The sequence below is a fragment of the Aegilops tauschii genome, chromosome 6 (assembly GCF_002575655.3).
Source record: "Aegilops tauschii subsp. strangulata cultivar AL8/78 chromosome 6, Aet v6.0, whole genome shotgun sequence".
NCBI lineage: Eukaryota > Viridiplantae > Streptophyta > Magnoliopsida > Poales > Poaceae > Aegilops > Aegilops tauschii.
In genome coordinates, this window is record NC_053040.3 from 255,724,211 (window position 1) to 255,746,786 (window position 22,576).

A 22,576-nucleotide genomic window follows, 5' to 3' on the forward strand; every position below is an offset into this window, starting at 1 on the left:
TGCAAAGGAGATGGTTGGAGCTCATTAAGGATTATGATATGAGATTGCATTATCACCCAGGGAACGCTAACGTAGTAGCCGATGCGTTGAGCCGCAAGAGCCATGTCAACACGCTCATGACCGGAGAGTTACCCAAGAAGTTAGCAGAGGATCTTCGTGAACTATGTTAGGAAATAGTTCCAAGAGGTTTTGTAGCAGCATTGGAGATTCAGTCTACTTTGATGGATAAGATCAGAGAAGCTCAGAAAATAGACAAGGAAACTGCTGAGATAAAGGAAAGGATGAGTAAAGGAAAAGCCAAGGGATTTCGTGAGGATGAACACGATACCTTATGGTTTGAGGACCACGTTTATGTGCCCATTGATCTGGAGATCAGGAAGTTGATTCTGCAAGAGGCCCATGATTCACCATATTCAATTCACCCAGGAAATACCAAGATGTATTTGGATTTGAAGGATACTTTCTGGTGGACCGGAATGAAGAAGGATATTGTGGAGTATGTAGCAGTTTGTGATGTATGTCAAAGAGTAAAGGCAGAACATCAGAAGCCAGCAGGATTGCTACAACCATTGCCGATACCCGAATGGAAGTGGGATAAGCTAGGCATGGATTTTATCACAGGATTGCCCAAGACTCGTTCAGGCTATGACTCGATATGGGTTGTAGTCGATCGTTTGACGAAGGTAGCTCATTTCATCCCAGTAAAGACCACTTATACAAGTGCTAAGTTGGCAAAGATATACATGACCAGGATCGTATGTCTGCATGGAGTTCCGAGGACCATTGTATCAGATAGAGGAACCCAGTTTACTTCAAAGTTTTGGAATCAGTTGCACGAGACTTTGGGTACCAGGCTAGAGTTCAGTACAGCCTTTCATCCACAGACAGACGGACAGACCAAGAGAGTAAATCACATTTTGGAGGACATGCTGAGAGCTTGTGTGCTAGATTATGGATCTAGTTGGGATGACAATTTGCCATATGCAGAGTTCTCTTACAACAACAGTTATCAATCTAGTTTGAAGATGGCCCCTTTCGAAGCTCTGTACGGAAGGAGGTGCAGGACACCGTTGTTGTGGGACGAAGTTGGAGACCGCCAGTTGTTTGGACCAGATTTGATTAAAGAGTCTGAACAGAAAGTGAAGTTGATTCGCGATAGGCTCAAGGTAGCCTAGTTCAGGCAGAAGAGTTATGCCGATTCTAAACGCAAGGAGATAGTTTACAAAGTCGGAGACAGAGTTTATCTTCGACTATCACCACTTCGAGGAGTAAAGCGCTTTGGAGTTAAGGGAAAGTTAGCGCCACGTTTTGTAGGACCATACAAAGTTTTGGAGCGTACGGGGGAAGTTGCTTACAAGTTGGAATTTCCCGAAGGATTGTCGGGAGTTCACGATGTGTTCCATGTTTCTCAGCTGAAGAAGTGCCACGCAGAGATGGCTGAGATACCACTGAGAGATACAGTGCCATTGGAAGCGATTCAGCTGGAAAGTGACTTGACCTATGAGGAGAAACCAGTTAAGATTCTTGAGTATGCCAGCCGAGTCACCTGCAGCAAGGTTATCAAGTTTTGCAAAGTTCAGTGGAGTAACCATACCGAGGATGAAGCCACCTGGGAGCGAGAGGAAGATCTACGGAAGGACCACTCTCACCTATTTTCTAGCCAACCCGAATCTCGAGGGCGAGATTCATCTTAAGGGGGGTAGGTTTGTAACATCCCAAATTTTCAATTTGGAATGTTATACATTAATCATCATGCATATCATATTTTATTGCATTTTGATTTGCGATCCTAGAAATTTCACGCAACTCAAGGACCCACGGAGAGAGTTGGGGATTTCGTTATTTTCATATTTGGGTTTTCTCAAATTTTGAAAATAGGATCATTTGTTTTAATTATTTTTCTCTCCGAAAAATATTTCATATCAAAATATATGAGAGGGGATAAAATGACTTCTCCACAAATAATGAAATATTGGAGGAAAAATATTAAAAACAAATATTTGATTTTATTTGGATTTTATTCCAATTAGGAAAAATACGCGTTTTTCAATATTGCATTTTAGGCCCAAATAAATGTTCATCTTGTCCGGCTTATTTTTAGAGGACGGGGAAAATTTATTTCGGGATTTTTGGAGTCCGTTTAGTATTTCTTTACTTACTTTCTCTGCACGTTCGATTTTTTTTAAAGTCAACCGCCTTACGGGCCGTGCCCGACCCGGACACCTCAGCCCGGCCGGCCTTTAAAGCCGCGGCCCGAGCCCCGCCTCAGCCCAAGTCGCCGCCACCCTGAAACCCTAGCCGCTGCCGCCGCCCCGCGCCACCGCCCGCGTCGCCCCGCTGCCCGATCCGCCACCCGCCGGAGCCCCGCCGCCTCTCGCCCGACGCCGCCACCCACCGGAGCCGCTCGCCGCCGCCACCGTCACGCGAACCGAGGTAGCCGCCGGTTTTTCTCGAAAAACCATTCGGTTTTATTTCGAAATGAGATGCGTTTTTTATATTAGATCTGTTTATTTTTTTCCGGTTTAGTTAAATAGCAAACGCCCGTTCGTGCGTTTTAACGAACGGTTTTCATTTTTTTACAAACAGCGAACGTTCGATCGTTAGTTTTTCTTTTTCTCGGATTTTCCGCGATTATTCCTGATCGCGATTTCCGATCTGTTTTTTGTTTTAGTATAACTTTTCACTCGTTTATCGGAATCAGGCGATTCAAGCGCCAAGAGTTTCTTCTCGAAATTTTCTTTCCGTTTAACCAACTCAAACAAGTTTTTGCTACTGTAAAATTTGACTGAGATCCAGATTAGTAAATGAAGCTTGTTTCTTTCGCCGTTTGACCTTCGTTGCTTCGTTTGAATTGATTCTTTTTGCAAACCGGAGTTCTTAAGTTGAACTTTCTAGTTAGATCTATTATTTTGAGTTTTATTTCGTGCACCCTTGCTTGATTGCTTATGTATGTATTGTTTGTTTGCGATAGAGGACCCGGAGTGCGAAGCGTGCTACTACGAGGCTCTAGGTTTCACGGATCATCAGCAAGGCAAGTAACACTTTGATCATACTTTTCATCACCGAGTTTTATTGCATTAGATAAATCCTCAATAAGTTGTATGATTAGGATCTGATTTATATGTGGGTTTTGGGAAGTAGATGAGGTAGTACCTATTGTCCTGTTTACTATCAAACCTTTGGGAGTTACTTCTACGTTTGCTTATATTGCTATGCTAAGCTCGTAGATGTGGATTGGGTTTGAGTGAATTCTTCATGACAGATGTGAGATTATTAATTTATGGTTCAACTTAAGGTGGCTACTTTAATTTAAATCTGGGTGGATTGAGGCACCTGGAGAAACCAGTGTTGCCTGTAGTTTTGGATATCCCGGAGTACCGGTGTGATCATCCTATGGACCGCCACCCAGACTCAAAGGGATCATGAGATTATTCATGCTACAAACTTCCATGTGCAGCCACAAGCTATTATGGGCTCTAGCATAGTTGAGTAGGTTACATGACCTCTTGAAGAGGTGGGCTAGCAGATGTAGGGGAAAGTAGGTGTATCTGTCCACACGGAGTAAAGAGTAGTGTTTCTGAAAGACTGTGTCTCGGTCATCCGTTTCTCAAACACCATGTAGTGCGAGAAATCAAGCGGGGGAGATCGAGTCTTGTGGGGAAAAGTGCACAAACCTCTGCAGAGTGTACAAACTAATCATGATTAGCCGTGTCCCCGGTTATGGACATCTTGAGTATCTAGTTCTTGGGTTATCATGTGAATCTCATCATCATGTTACTTAATTTAATTTGATTGGGTTAATCACGTTCTTAATTGGGATTGAGTTGGAGGTACCTTCTCAATGTTTAACAACCACCATGATAGTTAAATAAAATTTATTCCTTTGTGGTAGGGAAAAATTGGCTTTTCGCAAAACTGTAACCATAGAGCTTTCCACCAGCAAAATATGCATGTAGCGACAGCATTATTCTGTTCATTACTCTCTATGTGTTACTTTGCCAGCATATTCCATGTGCTGACCCATTTTCGGGCTGCAACGTATCATGTTGCAGACTTTTCAGACGACGAGTAAGGAGCCTTAGGTTATCGTCTTATAGTCAGTGATGCCGTTGGAGTTGATGGACTGACTTTATCTTCCAAGCCTTCCGCTGTTATCGTATTTTAGATGGCCTTAAGCCATATTTATTGTATTGAGTTCTCTTGAACTATTCGATGTAATAAGTGTGTGATTCCTACTCTGTTATAAATCCATCAAAGTACTGTGCGTGTCAGCATTACCGATCCAGGGATGACACTGATGCACAGAGACTAGACTGTATGATGTCTGGTCACTACACAAGACCACAAAGAGCAGAGGGGCGAAGCAGGTTCCCCCGGCAAGACCCTTGCCGGGCGGCCTCAGCGGCCCCGGCAAGACCCTTGCCGGGACATCTCGCCCCACACCAACAGAGGGAGCCACCCTTGAGCCCACGGCCCCCAACGCCATCATCAACATGGGGCCAGGGCTCGGGAAGGCACCTCTGTGGTGGCATGCAGATCTTTGTGAAGACATATTCAAGATCAGATGAGGATCAGAAGACGAAGATTCTCGGCAAGATCCCTGCCGAGGAAGGCCACCAGACCCCCGGCAAGGTCCTTGCCTGGGGTCGACAGCACACCACGGCAAGACCCTCGCCAAGGACGCTAGCGGGGCCACCGCCAAACTCACGCCGAACAAGCTTCCACCACCGTTCACATGCAGCTGCCAGCCCAACCAGCTGGGCAGGCACCTGCGTGGCAACATGCAGCTCCCAGGCCAACTCATCGAGCGCCTGCGTGGCGGCATGCAGATCTTCGTGAAGGCTCCGCCACCGCGCCACCTCAGCTGCCTAACTGCCTACATGGCACCACGCACCTCACTGGCCAGGGCGCGTGTCAAGGCGAGGAGGAGCGACGACGGACGGGACGGGCCTCGCCCCCGTCACTAATAAAGCAAGGGGACACCTAAGCTATGCATTAAATGCGTCTTGTCCTGTAATACGAGCGATAAGCTCAGGGCACTATACGCCTTTCCACCTCCTTTGTGTCACTGTGGCTGCCCCTTTCAACTATAAAAGGACGCCCATGGCATACTGGAGGAGGATTCGGCTCTTTCGAACCACGCACTGACCATAGCTAGTTCGAGAGCTCAAGAACTCTCAGAAATACACCGACCAAAGCAGGACTATGGTTTTACGCATCCTCGCGGCCCGAACCTGGGTAAACGATCCCTGTGCTGTCTACTAGCCCTACTCTCCTCGCAACCCTGCGCCCCGGCAACCGTAGTAGGGATTCTTGTGATCCCATAGGTGTCGTTCCACACCGACTTCTTTGGCGCGCCGGGTAGGGGGCGCAATTGTGAGAATCTGGTCTGGTAGTTAGCCTAGCAATTCTTCGTCGCCATGGCCCCTAAGAAGAAGACGGCCACGACGGTCCGCTCATTGGGAGCCGAACAGCCCGTGCCGGTGCGGACGAGTAGCGGACCGGTCGCGGACAGGACCCGGGCCGCGGCCCGCGAGCACCAGCATCGGCCAGGCAGTCGGAGCCTAGCGAGCGGCATCGTTCGCGCGCCAGACGACCGACTACACATCGCCGGATCCAAAGACGGAGCTGGGCCCTCCGTAGGCGGCGCGGAGCCCTCCAGGGGCGTCCTTGTGCCGACTCGGGGCGGCGCGGCGACCTCTAGGACGCCTACACCGGCGACCACCGCGCTTTCTTCCCATGGTGGGCGCGACGAGCAGCGTCACCACGTTGGTGACCCTGGGCACCGCCGTGGGAAGAGCCCTGTGCGTCATTGGCAAGATGAAGGGGTTCAGCACGCTCGCCGAAGCGCTGGTGAAAATGGCACGCAGCCGCTGGGTCATGAGGGAGGTCCTTCTAACATAGTTAGAAGTCGAAGCGCGCCGCGATCCACGCAGCTGTCGCCACCGCCCACACCAGCGGAAGTTTTGGCGCACGCGCAGCTGCTCCTCAATTTCCCTCCTGCTGCTGAGAAGCTCGATGAGTGGAGGGCCACCATCCGAAGCCTCGTCGCCGTCGCCAACAAAGACGTTCCGCGACCAGCGGGGCCCTCGGGTCGGCGCCCCACCGAGCCACCACATGCTGGCGCTGGGAGGACCGAGGAAGCTGCGGCCACGGTGCACTCTCCTCCTCCTCGCCAGCCGCCGCGGGCATCGACCGATCGTGACGACGCTTGTGATAGCATCTCCATAGCGTCGTCCGACCCACGGACCCTCTGCGACCAGCGCCAGGTCCTTCGGGAAGGAGCTCACGAAGACGCTCGAACCACCGTCGAGCGTCGGCGCGAAACGCGGCGCCAGTCGGACAAGCGGGCAGGACCCGCTATGGACCACCCGACACTGGGGGCTCCGGCGGCCTACCTTATGAGGTGGGCTGCCCGGCCTTTACCCATGAGCTGCGGTAGTCTAGTGGCCGTCCCACTGCACGTTCAAGCCCGACGTCGGCGAGAAGTACACTGGAAAAACCCATCCGTCCAAGTTCCTCAACATCTACACCGTCGCGATGCAGGCTGCTGGGGCTCGCGACGACAAGGTGCTTGCCATCTATTTCCCGCTGGCGCTCAAGCCCAATGTGATGTCTTGGTTGATGCCCTTGCCGGTGGATTCCATTTCTTCTTGGTCGGATCTATGCCATGAGTTCGTTGGCGCCTTCACAGGCGGCCACCAAGCTCATGGCCAGGCCAGTGATCTGCACATCATTCCCCACAAGGAAGGGGAGACCCTGCGCAAGTACATCCAGAGATTCAGCCGGGTGTAGTACAACATCCCCGACGTTCATCCCGCTGCTGTGATTAGCGCGTTCCACCAGAACGTGCACAATCGCAAGATGCGCGAAGAGCTGGCGATGACCAAAGTTAAGGATGTGGCCGAGCTATACGTCCTGGCCGATAGGTGCGCCCGGGCTGAAGAGGGAAGGAAGTACCCCGGCGAAGACGCCGGCGCGGAAACCGACTCTACCGATGAAGCCGCCGCTACCCCGACGAGGAAGGGCCGGCGTCGCAACAGGAAACGCAAAGCCAAGACCGTGCTTGCCGTTGAGGGATCTGACGACACCGGTGCCGGCAAGAAGGTCAAAGCAGACGCCCCCGGCAAGGAGATTGCCGGGTGCACCGCCTGCCGAGCCTTGGCGGCTACCGACAAGCCAGGAAGCTCCGGCAAGCAATACAGCAAGATCCACCGCACCAAGGGCCACGACCTCCAGAACTGCCGGCAAGTCGAGCTGCTTGCTGAGAAGCAAAAGGCTGAGTACTAGAGATGGGACAAGGAGAAGGACCAGGACGATGCAGAGGGGTCCGGCAAGAAGCGTGGCGGCCAAGGAGGCCGCCCCGGCAAGGACAACCAGCAAGAGAGGCCCGCCCGGGGCCGCGACAAGAAACAAGAAGATGATGATCACGACGAGGACGACGAGTCTGGTGAGCAAGGGTTCCAGAATGCTACGGAAGCCATGTGCGTCGATGGCGGCGCCTCGCTGCATACCTCTCATCGCCAGCTCAAGTAGTGGGCGCGTGAGATTACGGCAGCAGAGCCGTCGTTTGACGCTCAGAAGCCGCTGAAGTGGTCCTGCATGCCCCTTATCTTTGACGCCGAGGACCACCCTGACCACACTACCGCGGTCGGGTGTTTGCCATTGTTGGTCTCACCAACGATACGCAACCTCAGAGTGAACAAGATGTTGGTTGACGGCGGGGCCGGCCTGAACCTGATCTCGCCTGTTGGGATCAAAAAGTTGCAAATCCCTGATGGAGACCTCGAGGAAACGGGCACGTTTCAAGGGTCAATCCGGGGAGGAGCCAGCCAAAGGGAAAGGTCGCACTGCCCGTGACGTTTGGAGGAGAGTTGAACTACAGGACGGAGAGGATCGTCTTCGACGTAGCAGAGATCCCCTTGCCCTACAATGGGATCCTCGGCTGCCCGACACTAGCCAAGTTCATGGCGGCGTCACACTACGCCTACAACAAGCTAAAGATGCCCGGGCCGTTGACCATCATCTCCGTCCCCTCCGACAAGAAGGACGTGCTGATCTGCGCCGACCAGCTCTACCGGGAAGCAGTTGCAGCGGCTGCCGCCAAGGCACCTGCTCCTGCCGCTGAAGCCCCGGGAGGGAAGAAGAAGCCCGGCAAGACCTCTCGCACCCACTTCGGCAAGCGCACCTCCTCGGAGTGTTGTGCTACCGTCGAGACGTGCCAGAGAGCTCTAGCGACAAGAGCAAGAGACCCAGGGCCAAGCCGCCACAGACCAAGAAGGTGCCCGTCAAGGAGGATGGCACGGGAGGGGCCTTCACCATAGGCTCCACCCTCGACAGCAAATAGGAAGGCGCGCGCGTCACCTTCCTGCGGGCGAATGTCGGCGTGTTTGCATGGCAAGCATCCGACATCCCCGATGTTCCCAGGGAGGTGATTGAGCACCACCTAGCTGTCTGCCCCCACGCGCGGCCCGTCAAGCTGAAGGTCAGAAAGCAGGCTCTGGAGAGGCAGGAGTTCATCACAGAGGAGATCAGGAAGTTGGAAGCGGCAAGTTTGGTGAGAGGAGTGCTCCACCCTACGTGGTTGGCCAATCCGGTAGTGGTGCGCTAGGCGAATGGGAACTGGAGACTGTATATTGATTACACAGATATCAACAAGGCTTGCCCTAAGGACCCCTTCCCGTTGCCACGCATCGAGCAGATTGTTGACTCCACGGCCGGGTGCGATCTGCTATCATTCCTCGACGCCTACTCAGGCTACCACCAGATCTTCATGACGAAAGAGGATGAAGAGAAGACAACATTCATCACCCCATGTGGTACGTATTGCTTTTTACGGATGCCTTTCGGGTTAAAGAGTGCTGGCTCAACGTTTGCAAGAGCAGTCCAAATTGGTTTTGAACCTCAGCTCCATAGAAATATGGAGGCCTACATGGATGACGTAGTGGTAAAAACCAAGGACGGGCCAACTCTTGTGCAAGATCTGGAAGAGACATTTGCTAACCTGGGCAAGATCAACCTCAAGCTGAACCCTGAGAAGTGTGTCTTCGGTGTTCCGTCTGGCAAGCTTCTCGGGTTCTTTGTGTCGCAGCGCGGGATCGAGGCAAACCCAGACAAGATCAAGGCTATTGAGCAGATTGAGGCGCCCAAGCGGATCAAGGATGTGCGTCGGCTCACCGGCTGCGTTGCCGCCATGAGCCGATTCATCTCCAAGTCCGCCGAGCGTGCCCTTCCCTTCTTCAAAATCTTGAAGAAGGCAGGCCCAATAGAGTGACCCCAGAAGCCGAGGCAGCACTGCAGGATCTGAAGAAATACCTTTCCTCCACGCCATTACTGATTGCGCCTAAACCACAAGAGCCGTTGATGCTGTATCTGGGGCGACGAATCAAGTGGTCAGCGCCGCACTGGTGGCATAGAGGGAGGTCGATGAGGAGGCAGCAATGGCTGCAGAACCAGCGGATGGCAAGCCAAAGATTCCCCCGACAGGGCCTGGTGCCGACAAGGCGCGGCCCCCGGCAGAGTCTGGTGCCACCAAGGCAGTGCCCGCGTAGTCGAGTGAGGTGGTGCCAAAGAAGAAGATGATGCAGCACCCGATTTACTTTGTCAGCTCCCTCTTGCGGGGGCTAGGTCGAGGTATTCCGGCGTGCAAAAATTGCTCTTTGGCCTCCTTATGGCCTCGAGGAAGCCGCGTCCAAGCCCACGAAATCACTGTCGTCACCCGCCTCCCGTTGCAACGGATACTTCACAACCCAGACGCAACCGGAAGGATTGTGGAATGTGCCTTGGAGCTGTCAAGCTTCGGTTTAAAGTTTGAAAGTACCTCGACAATTCAGAGCAGAGTCTTAGTGGAGTTCATCGCAGAATGGACCTCGACGCCTGACGAAGAAATCCAGGAGACCACTCTCCCCGGCAAGGAAGCAGACCGCGACTGGATCATGTACTTTGATGGGGCTTTCTCGCTTCAAGGCGCCGGTGCCGGTGTGCTACTCGTCGCACCCACCGGAGAACACCTCAAGTACGTGATACAGATGCACTTCCCCAGGGAGATGTCCACCAACAACACTGCTGAGTATGAGAGATTGCTTGCCGGTCTCAGGATCGCGGCAGACCTCGGGGTTAAGAAGCTCATCGTCAGGGGTGACTCACAGCTCGTTGTCAGGCAGGTCAACAAGTATTATTAGAGCCCATTGATGGAAGCTTACGTAGATGAGGTGAGGAAGCTGGAGGAACGCTTTGACGATATCCAGGCAGAGCACGTCCCCCGAGCGGAGAACGACATCGCCGATTACCTGTCAAAGCGTGCCGCATTCAAGCTACGTGTGGAACCAGGTACCTTTTTGCTCCGGTTAACTCAACCATCCGTCGAACCATCAGCGGGGCAGAACAAGCAGAGGAGATCAGGTCCCGGCAAGTACTTTCCAACTGAGCCCCCTGGGGCTGCTCGCAAGGGTGCTGCCGCAGACGCTGAGCCTGCCCAAGAGCAACTGGCTCCGGCAGGGCGTCAAGCCCTGGCCGTGGAGACAGCCGCTCCCATGGTGGAAGAGATGCCTTTGGTCCTTTCCGTCGAGCCCCAGGCTCCGGCATGGGTGCAGCATACCGTCCAATTCCTCCAAACAGGGGAGCTTCCTAAGGAGCAGGAAGAAGCAGAGAAAGTAGCCCGTCGGTCCGCCCTGTACCAGTTCGTCGATGACGTCCTGTACCGGAGAAGGCCGAACGGTGTGAAACTCAAGTGCATCCCCCGGGAGGAAGGACTGGAGCTGTTGGCGGAGATACATGGAGGCATATGTGGCTCCCACATAGGGTCGAGGGCCCTTGCCGGGAAGGCGTTCCGGCAAGGTTTCTTCTGGCCCACCGCCCTCCAGGATGCGACGGCACTAGTAACCAAGTGTGAAGCGTGCCATTTCCATTCAAAGAAGCTTCATCAACCAGCCCAAGCCCTTCAAACAATCCCTCTCTCCTGGCCATTCTCGGTCTGGGGGCTCGATATACTGGGCCCTTTCCCTCGCGCTGTCGGGGGCTTTGAGTACTTGTACGTTGCAATCGACAAGTTCGCAAAGTGGCCGGAGGTGGAAGCTGTGAGGAAGGTGACTGCTCAGTCAGCCGTCAAGTTCTTCAAAGGACTGGTCTGCCGTTTTGGTGTGCCAAACAGAGTCATCACCGACAACGGCACGACGTTCACAAGCCACACCTTCATGCAGTACGTCCAAGACCTCGGCAGCAAGGTCTGTTTTGCTTCCGTGGCACATCCATGGAGCAATGGCCAAGCGGAGAGGGCAAATGCTGAAGTATTGCGAGGCTAGAGAACGAAGACCTTTGACAAGCTGCACAAGAGTGGAAGGCGCTGGATTGATGAGTTGCCGAGAGTTCTTTGGTCGATCAGGACGACGCCAAATCGAGCCACCGGCCAGACACCTTTTGCCCTGGTATACGGGGCAGAAGCAGTTCTCCCCACGGAACTCATATACGGGTCACCTCAAGTGCTCGCTTATGATGAGCTTGAGCAAGAGCCGTTGCGCCAAGATGACGCGACGCTCCTTGAGGAAGATCGTCTTCGGGCGGCTGTGAGAGCAGCACGCTACCAGCAAGCCTTGCGCCGCTACCATAGCCGCAAGGTTCATGCCCGAAGCTTTGAGGAAGGCGACCTTGTTATTCGGCGCGTTCAGTCGGCCAAGAATTCCAACAAGTTGACGCCGAAGTGGGAAGGCCCTTATCGGGTAATGCGAGTCACCAGGCCTGGCGCAGTCCGCCTAGAGACCGAGGATGCCGTCCCAGTGAGCACCTCCTGGAACATCGAGCATCTTCGCAAGTTTTACCCGTAAGGCGCGGCTTGCCGGGCCTCTCGGCAACTTTGCCAGCAAGGCATGTGACCCTTTGTACAAAGGCAGGCGCAGACCCTGAGCATAAATAAATGAAGCGCTGGCGCCCTAAGTCATAGCATGCATGCTAGGTCGAGTCTCTTCCTCGGTTAGGGTTTATAGTGCTCAGCAGCGACTAACCCCTAGCTTAGAGGTCGAGTGCGCGTCTATCTGTTCCTCTTCTGTTCTCTTTTGGTTCGCAGGGCACATGAGCACTTCTGCCGAGCTACTTGGAAGAAAGGAAACGGACCGGCGTCCCAACCCCGGCAAACCAGAGTTGCCGGGGGCTATAGGCACGAGGATCCAACCGTGGCAAGATAAGACTGCCGGGGGCTGCAGATCTAGATAAGTCTTTTTATCCCCTGTCATACATTTCAAAACAGGACTGGGGCATGTGAAGCCTCGTTTCCATATCTAGGCTGTCGTGCTCCCCTTTTTCCCATACCTAAGGATTATTTCCTGGGTCCGGATTTGGTTGTAGCCATGGCAGCAAGGAGGTGGGATGAGGAGCCTGAGGCCCACTTCATCCCTGCCTCCGCCAAGAGCGCGAGAAAGGTCGAATGGAGTGGGGGGAACAGCAAGGCCTGTTGCCGGGCGAAAAATGTTTATCCTAAACAATAATGAGGATTCGCTCCTTGTCGCGGGATTTACCCATGAACGAGAAGCCCGACAAGCATCCCTTTTTCATTAAAAACATCCCACACATGTACAGTTCGTACGAAATGAAAAACATGGACAAAGGGGATTACAAGCTTTAAATTTAACAAGGCCCGCAGGCTTACAGATTAAAAAAGAGATAAGGTGCCCGTGATCCCTTTGTTGTCCCTCTCCTCAGGAGGCAGGTCAAGGAGGCAAGAGGGCAAAAGGGGCGCCTAGGCGAGCTACGAGCAGCAGAAAGCACCAAGAGAACACCTCGGTGGCCGCCCACGGGCGGGCCAGTCATGACGGTGCCGGGAAAGAGCTGGAAGACGAGGCGGCAGGACCGGCAATACGCGATGAAGGCGTTGGTGCCCGCGTACTCCGAGTTGACGGCCTTGCCGCCCGCCCTCTTCCTCTTCCGCAACCTCCCGACGCCAGCCGCCCAAGGAGACGGCCCCGAGAAGTTCAAGGAGCTGGCCCCGCCCCCGGCAAAACCCTGCCGGAGGAGCGGCCAGGTGCAGATGCTGCTGCTGCCGCACCTGCCCAGACGCGGGACGTCCGACGCCTAGTCGGACTCGTCCCTGCTATCCTCCTCATCACTTTCGCTCGAGGAAGAGCTTCCATCGTCGGAATCTCCATCAGAGGAGCTCTCTACGCAGCATTTCAGGCGAGTTCCAAACTCTCCGTAGACCTTGACGGAGAGCAGGCCATCCTCCATTAATTTGAAATAGAGGACGAGCCCTGCTGTCAGGCTGTGGATACGGGCGAACGTCTTCCATCCACGGTGGAGGTACATAACCCGAGGAGCCGGGAAGTCGACGTCAACCCGTGTGCCCCCGTTCCCACAGCCCCTCATGTGCAACCTGAGGGTCTGGGGCAGGTCACGCTCCATCACCCGAGCAAACGGGGCGGGGAGACGAAGACGACGACGCGGAGGCCGGCGCAGCCTGATGAAGAACTCGCAAGGCTGGTCTTCATCGTGGCCCTCCATCGAGAAGGGCGTCATTGGCAGGGGCAAGGCCGGCGTGCCGCCCCGTCCTCCTCTTCCCCGAGCGCTACAGCCTCTGCCCCGGCCTCGCCCCCTCCCCCTTCCCCACGCGGCCGGTTCCACAGCCGCGGGCTCAGGAGGAGGAGGAGGGACGCGCTGTCGAGCGGCGACCCTCGCCGCCACCGTCGAGGCACCAGGATTCCCCTTCTCCATGGCGGGTGAGAGGAAGAAGCAGAAGCAGGAGGAGATAGAAGATGGGAGAATGTGGGATGCCATCCCCCCTTCCCCCTTTTTATAAAGGAACGGGGTTGGGACTCGGCCGCCCCGCTCGGCCAATCCAGACACCGGAGGCGCAAGGAATCAGGACCGACCCGCTGCCCCAACCAGCGACGGCCCGGTTTCCCACCTCCGCCGTTTGCCACTCCGGGCGCATGAAAGACGCGTGGCAGACGTGCAGAACTGAGGGGACAGGTGAAGCGACCTCTACCCACCCCGTGATCGTGGGGAGTGGACGCCTTGAAGACCCCACCCCGCCCCCGCTCAGTAAATGAACTGCGCCTCCACGCCTCATTCTTTTTACGGGGAGGGCGCGAGCCGCCTCTTTACTGCGATATTACGCATGCGTGTGGAAACCGCCCCACGCATGTCGCCCGCGTCACGCACGCCCCTCCACGCCGTGTCGCGCGCGCGGGTCCTGGGAAGCGGAGCGCGCGAAGGGTCTTACCACGGTAAAAACCGCCTCACCTGCCCGCGCACCGTTTTGGGCCTGGCCCAACAACGTGTCGCGCTTATGTGTGGCCCAGGCCCGGCGGCTCCTGTCGGTGTACAAAAAGAGGGGCACGCTTTTGTACTCCTTTACCTGTGCACGGGTAGTCAAAGCCGCGCCCACGACCACACCAAGGAGAACAGGGGAGGTGATCCAAGGTAAGACCGAAGCTCAAGACAATCAAAGCAATGCCAAGTCCAAGACCACAAAGAGCAGAGGGGCGAAGCAGGTTCCCCCGGCAAGACCCTTGCCGGGCGCCCTCAGTGGCCCCGGCAAGACCCTTGCCGGGATAGCTCGCCCCACACCAACATAGCGAGCCAGCCTTGAGCCCACAGCCCCCAGCGCCGTCATCAACATGGGGCCAGGGCTCGGGAAGGCACCTCTTTGGTGGCATGCAGATCTTTGTGAAGACATATTCAAGATCACATGAGGATCAGAAGACGACAATTCTCGGCAAGATCCCTGCCGAGGAAGGCCACCAGAACCCCGGCAAGGTCCTTGCCGGGGGCGACAGCACACCACGGCAAGACCCTTGCCGGGCCACCCGGCAAGACCCTCGCCAAGGACGCCAGCGGGGCCACCGCCAAACTCGCACCGAACAAGCTTCCACCACCGTTCACATGCAGCTGCTAGCCCAACCAGCTGGGCAGGCACCTGCGTGGCAACATGCAGCTCCCAGGCCAACTCATCGAGCGCCTGCGTGGTGGCATGCAGATCTTCGTGAAGGCTCCGCCACCGCGCCACCTCAGCTGCTTGACTGCCTACATGGCACCACGCACCTCACTGGCCAGGGCGAGTGTCAAGGCGAGGAGGAGCGGCGACGGACGGGACGGGCCTCGCCCCTGTCCCCAATAAAGCAAGGGGACACCTAAGCTATGCATTAAATGCGTCTTGTCCTGTAATACGAGCGATAAGCTCAGGGCACTGTACGCCTTTCCACCTCCGGTGTGTCACTGTGGCTACCCCTTTCAACTATAAAAGGAGGCCCATGGCATACTGGAGGAGGATTCGGCTCTTTCGAACCACGCACTGACCACAGCTAGTTCGAGAGCTCAAGAACTCTCAGAAATACACCCACCAAAGCAGGACTAGGGTTTTACGCATCCTCGCAGCCCGAACCTGGGTAAATGATCCCTGTGCTATCTACTAGCCCTGCTCTCCTCGTAACCTTGCGCCCCGGCAACCGTAGTAGGGATTCTTGTGATCCCATAGGTGTCGTTCCACACCGACACTTGTTCTTTAGGCGCAACACTAAAGGTTGCCCTGATAGTTTCTTCAGCGGCTGGAATATCTTCATCAGCCCTGGTGCTTTCAGAATCATCAACAGCCTGATTTTCATCAGCTGTGCTTGCATGTTCATCAGTTGGCTGTGCAAATGCTTCAGCCTGAGGAATTTCATGTTGCATTGAGGCTGCAACATTTGAGGTGAATCCCTCCGCCATTCTGATGAATCTGACCTTGTCTCCCAGCCAATCTGCACGGTATGCGTCAAATTCATGACTGAGTGTTTTGATCTCAGCTTGCATGGCCACAAGTTCGTCAGTTGTCATTTTGACAATGTTTTTCTTCAGAAATCGCTCCTTCTTGTACTGAGCTTTCTTCCGTTGCCTCGCCTTTTCAAACTTCCATTTTTCCTCGCCTATGAAGGCTGTCAACATGTGACTTTGGCCAGGTGTGAGATTGAAATCAGGCATAGGAGTGTTGGGGTCCTTGTGCCAGAGGTCAATGAAGTCTAGGATCAACTTGGGATCCAGCAGAAGAGGCACATTGATGCCTTTGGCTCTAGCGGCCCGTTGTTGTCTGCCTCTGATGATTTTAGCTAGTTCCTCATAATCAGCTTCGTCTTCACTAGACGACACATGGAAGGCAACCTGCTTCTTGTGAGGACTTGGTCTTGTGCCTCGTCCAGCAGTGGCCTTTGTCTTCAGCAAAGTTGGGCCTGTTGAGGACTGCGGAGGAGCTGAAGAACTTGCAGATGCTCCTGACGCAATTGAGATACCAGTGGTCCTTTGGCAAGAGGCAAGATGCACAGGTGCCGAGGACTTTGAAGCAACACTGAAGGTCTTGGATCATAGGGGACTAGAGCTGCTTGAGGAATATGCCGTGAGAGCTTTGAGGAGCTTGGCTGTGACGGCATTGCTGAGGAACTGGGCTTGTGCGCAGGCTTCCTGGGCATAGCCTTCTTGGACTTGCTAGGAGAGGCCTCAGCAGCGGCAATAGCAAAATCTTTATTGAATTTCCTCACTGCTTCCTTGGCCATTTTGGCCAACTTGGCTTGCCGCTTGGCCCATTCATCTGGATAGTCCTCACCGCGCTTGAGGCTCGTGGGATCAGCTTTTTGGCCTGGTGCCAGTGGAGGTCTTGGGCAAGGAGGGTGTAAAGCGAATTTCTTCATGTACTTAGGAGTGACATATCTGTACTCCCTCCATTCCGGTGACCATCTCCTCTCTATCCTCTGTATGTGCACCTTGCGCTGATTCTTGCTCTCCTTGCCATGTTTGGCTTCATCAGGAGTGCAATATTCCTCACAGATGTCATCTGGAATCTCAAAGGCAGTGTTTACTTCCAATTTCTTCCCTCCCTTCTGAGGTCTCTTGCCATCAGCCATTTTCTTCAGCTGAGGATTTTGAACAATGGAATTCTCTGAAGAGGTATGCAATTTGTCTTCGAGGAATGCTGCAAATGAGTTAAGTTGATGAGAACCTAGTGATTCAGCAGCGGACATGTGTACTTGTGAACAGAGTATAGGTGCGAATAATTTGGAGAGGTCATATGCGTTCTCATAAGTTTTTCAAAAGGAACAAGTTTGAGGAATATGACTAGAGGTGTCTTGAGGAATTTCACTAAGCGTTCATTGACTTAGGTTCCAGAGTTGTATAGATTGAAAACTCCACACAATTGAGGAATCTTGAAGAAAAACATTGCTTAGAGAAACAAATCAAGAACATATGCATGTGAGGTGTTTACGTGTGTGGAAGTTGAAGAATAAACACCTTTTGAAGATTTTGTGGAAACCATCAGAATCAACAAGGGCTGTAAAAATAAATTTTATTTACCCTTGAAGAAGAACACGACGAAGTGAGAGGTGCAGATGGGAAGTTCGTCCATTCAGATCTTCCACGCCCTAACTTGGCAGCGGAAGACAGCTACGGCGGTGGCGGAGTGAAGATTTCTGCGGCCAGTGCGAGTACGACGACGATGAGGTCGAGGTAGTGAAGCTCTTCCTCATCGCCGACGATGGAACTAGCGGCGACGGTAGGTCAGAGAGCTTGAGTGAGGGGAGTGAGGTCGAGCAAGATAAGTGTGGTCTGAGGAGGGTGAGGGGTATTTATAACCAAGGTGAAAACCGCCCGCCCGAGGAAAATGGACGAACGTGCCCCTGACCATTCTCATCCTAGCGACATGTGTCACCCATGAACAGAGAGGTGGAGATTGTGTTAGATCGTGGCTGAATAGACAAATCTATCATGGGATGCGAAACGGTTTGAGCGGCAAAAGCCAAAAATTGAGATATGAATATTTTAAAGTTTTGTTCGCAAATTCTTCAGCTGACAAGGACACAGTGAAGATTTTGAATAGGTTTCAAAAAGAACACACATGAAGAATTTGTGAACAGACTGGGTTGAGTTTAGCATATAGGGGGACGGGTCCGATCACATCCACTTAGCAGAAAAGTCAACTTGAAGAATGCTGTAGAGGACAGAAAACTCATATATTTATATATATATATATAGTCAATGAAGAACAAGGTCGGAAAGAGTGAAGACATGGGAAAGTTGAAGAATTTGACCGACTGAGGAAGTTCAAAAATAGAAAGAAAGCTCAAATTGAAGATTTTTAACTTTTGTTGGTGGCGTGACCCACCGTGTAAGAATGATGATTTCAGACGGCGCGTACAATTGTCGTAGGGCTTTGAAAAAAATCTTTGTTAATTTCTTCACACTTACAGGGTTAGTCTTCATTGATTGAAGAAAGACGTTACTTCACGTGTTGCACATCTAAGTCATCAATTTTGCATAAGTGTTCGAATGTGTGTCCTTTCGAAAGAACATTCAAAGATTCTAACATATTTAGCTCACACTGCAACTTGCTAAATCTCTTCTCATCCAATGGCTTTGTGAAGATATCGGCTAGCTATTCTTCAGTCTTCATGTGCTCAATAGAGATGTCGCCCTTCAACACATGATCACGAAGAAAATGATGATGAATCTGGATGTGCTTTGTCTTCGATTGCCGAACTGGGTTATGAGAAAAATTGATTGCACTCTCATTATCGAAGTAGAGAGGAACATTCTTCACCTTGATGCCGTAGTCCTTGAGGGTTTGCTTCATACATAGCAATGGAGCACAACACGAACCAGCAACAATGTACTCATCTTCAACAGTAGAGAGTGATACGCAGTTCTGCTTCTTTGAGGACCAACATACCAAGGATCGTCCGAGGAAATGGCATGTGCCTGATGTTGACTTGTGGTCCACACGATCACCAGCATAGTCAGAGTCAGAATATCCAATGAGATCAAAAGCCGAGCCCTTGGGATACCATAATCCAAGTGTTGGAGTGTGAGCTAGATATCAAAGAATATGCTTCACAGCCTTATGCTGTGATCCCTTCGGTGTAGGTTGAAATCGGGCACACATGCAAACACTAAGCATAATATCTGGCCTAGATGCACATAGATACAATAAAGAGACAATCATGGAGCGGTATACCTTTTGATCAAAGTCAATACCATTTTCATCAGCGCATAGATGGCCATTTGTGGGCATAAGGATTTTGACGCCTTTGCAATCTTGCATGCCGAATTTCCTCACCACATGCTTGAGGTATTTCTCCTGAGATATGAAGATGTCGTTGCACTGTCGACGAATTTGAAGACCTAAGAAGAATTTCAATTCTCCCAGCATAGACATTTGATATTCCTCACTCATCATATAGGCTAATTCGTCACTGTAAAGTTGGTCAGTACAACCAAAGATGATATCGTCAACATATATTTGGCACACGAATAATTCATCATCATAGGTTTTGGTGAAAAGAGTTGAGTCAAGTGAACCGGGGTTGAAGCCTTTCTTCATGAGGAATTACTTCAAAGTATCATACCATGCCCGAGGGGCCTGCTTGACGCCATAGAGGGCCTTATTGAGTCTGATGACTTTGTCAGGATGCTTTGGATCTTCAAAACCTAGGGGTTGAGCAACATATACTTCTTCCTCAACCTTACCACTGAGGAATGCACTTCTCACATCCATTTGATATAAGATGATATTATGATGGTTAGCATAAGAAAGCAATATGCGAATAGCCTCAAGTCTAGCAACAGGTGCAAAAGTTTCATCGAAGTCAATTCCTTCAACCTGTGTGTAGGCTTGAGCTACAAGTCGTGCCTTATTCCTCACCACAAGGCCATTTTCATCTTGCTCGTTGCGGTAGATCCATTTGGTGCCAATGATATTGTGCTTGCGTGGGTCTGGTCGCTTGACAAGTTCCCACACATTGTTGAGCTCGAATTGATGTAGTTCCTCTTGCATCGCTTGAATTCACTCAGGCTCCAGAAATGCCTCATCTACTTTGGTGGGCTTTGTGATAGAGACAAAAACAAAGTGACCACAAAAGTTAGACAGATGTGAAGCCTTTGAGCGTGTGAGAGGACTTGCTCTCGATCGGCACATCATTTGCAATGCAAGGATGAGCGGGTTGACGACGTTGAGTAGGCTCAGAATTTCTTCAGAGCCATTTTCTTCAGGTGCACCAGCATGATGTTCTTCACGTTCTGGAATGACTTTTTTAGCAGATTCTCCGGTAGGAATGACATCCTCAGTAGCCTTGAACTTGATGGATTCCTCAGGTGACATTTCATCTAGCACAGGAGGTAGGTTCTCTCTTTGCGAGCCATTAGTCTCATCGAACCGCACATCTACAGTTTCAACAACCTTGTGGTGCATGGTGTTGAGGACTCTGTAGGTGTGCGAGTCCTTTCCGTAACCGAGCATAAAACCTTCATGTGCTTTCGGTGCATTTTTAGAATTGTGATGAGGATCTCTAATCAACCATTTAGCACCGAAGACTTTGAAATAACTCATATTGCTTTTCTTGTCAGTGAGGAGCTCATATGAGGTCTTTTTGAAGAATTTGTGAACATATACCCTGTTGTGGCACGCAGTATCAACTGCCTTAGGCCAGAAATGATGAGGCGTCTTGTATTCATGAAGCATAGTGCGAGCCATCTCAACAAGAGTCATGTTCTTGCGCTCCACGATGCCATTCTGCTGAGAAGTATAAGGAGCAGATAACTCGTGAGTAATACCAAGTTCATGAAGATAGTCATCAAGACCAGTATTCTTGAACTCGGTCCCATTGTCACTTCTGATGTGCTTGATCTTCACACCAAAGTTGTTTGAAGCCCTCGAGGAAAATCGTTTGAAGACTTCCTGCACTTCATATTTGTAAGTGACGATATGCACCCATGTGTAACGAGAATAGTCATCAACAATAACAAAGCCATATAAAGATGCAGCATTAGTGAATGTGGCATAATGAGTAGGGCCAAAAAGATACATGTGAAATTCAAATGGACGAGTGGTAGTCATGATGGTCTTTGAGGGATGCTTGGCCTTGGTCATCTTTTCAACTTCACAAGCTCCACACAGGTGATCCTTGAGTTATTTGACATCCTCGATGCCAATGACATGCTTCTTCTTCGCAAGAGTGGGCAAGTTCCTCATGCCAGCATGACCAAGTCGTCGATGCCATAGCCAGCCTTCTGAAGCTTTTGCAAGTAGACATGTAGCAGGTTATGGTCCTGTAGAGAAATGAACAATATACAAGTCTCCTCTCCTAAAGCCTTCGAAGACTTTGGAATGGTCAGCTTCCATGATCACAACACAACGATACTTGCGAAAGACAACAACCATATCAAGATCACAAAGCATTGACACAGACATGAGGTTGAATCCTAAGGATTCGACAAGTATGACTTTGTCCATGTGTCGATCCTTTGAGATCGCAACCTTAGCTAGAACCAATACCTTGCTTTTGCCTTTGTCAGCGTATGTGATATGCTTCATATGTGATGGAGATAAAGCAGTGTCCATCAATAAGTTCCTGTCACCAGTCATGTGATTTGTACATCCACTGTCGAGGACCCACTCAGTAGCTTTTAATTGATCATCCTACATATGAATTAGTGCATCTTACGAACTCATATACTTCATCAGTGAAGAATATGACATCAAATTCATCAGATCAATTTCATCAAGGAATAGAACAGATATAGAAGTATGAGGACGTGAGAAATTAAAATTCAATTCTTCATGATTAGCTTGCGTCCTTTCAAGCATATTCAGGTCTCCAGCAAATTCTTCAAACGATTAAGTTCATCTGGAGACCTGACCCTGCATGAGAGATTAGTTCTTTTTCCTCACCACCCACATCTGGAGGGGTGGCAAAGAGTTCATCATTCTGTAAGCTCCATAAGAGAAAGGTGGCATAGAAGCTAGTCCACTTCGTTTCATAGAAGAGGGGTTATAGTAAGCATATGAATAAGCAGAGAAATTCTTCGAGGACTTATGAACATAATTATTTGAAGAATAATGCACATATTCATAGCCCGAGTACTTTGAATGTACTCGCAAGCAACCCTAGAGTGATGACAGGATAATTATGCAAGGCTCTACTGTTAAATTGGCATTTTTGCGAAAAGCCAATGAGTACTTTGAATGTACTCGCAAGCAACCCGAGAGTGATAACAGGATAATTATGCAAGGCTCTACTGTTAAATTGGCATTTTTGCGGAAAGCTAGGTTTTCTCATGCAAGTATGATCAACATTTATCAAGGGCATGAATCCGTCTGCAACAAGTATCAGGAGGTTACAGACATCAATACCAAGAAAGATTTATAAACAACTCATGCTCAAGCTCATCATGACTTCCTCATGAATCACATCAACAATATTACCAAACCGGTTTGTTTGTCATAAACATATGGACATAGTCTAAGCAGCACCACCCAACTGTCCTTGATCGTGGACACGGCTATTCGAATAGTTTGACACCCTGCAGAGGTTGCACACTTTACCCACAAGATCCGGGAAGCTTTCGTGTCATCCACGACCCGCGGTATCTCAAGTACCCGGGTAAGCACCCGATCAATACCTTTTCCTAGCCATGACTAACAAAGAGTCCACTCGATTGGTAGCAGCCCCCGTGCCAAACATTGTCACATAATAAATTTTTGTGTAGCCATGTTCCATCAGCATTTATGTCTTATCATGTCGGCTGCTCCCTAGGCTATAAATAGTTGCCCCCTACAACCACTAGCTGGTTG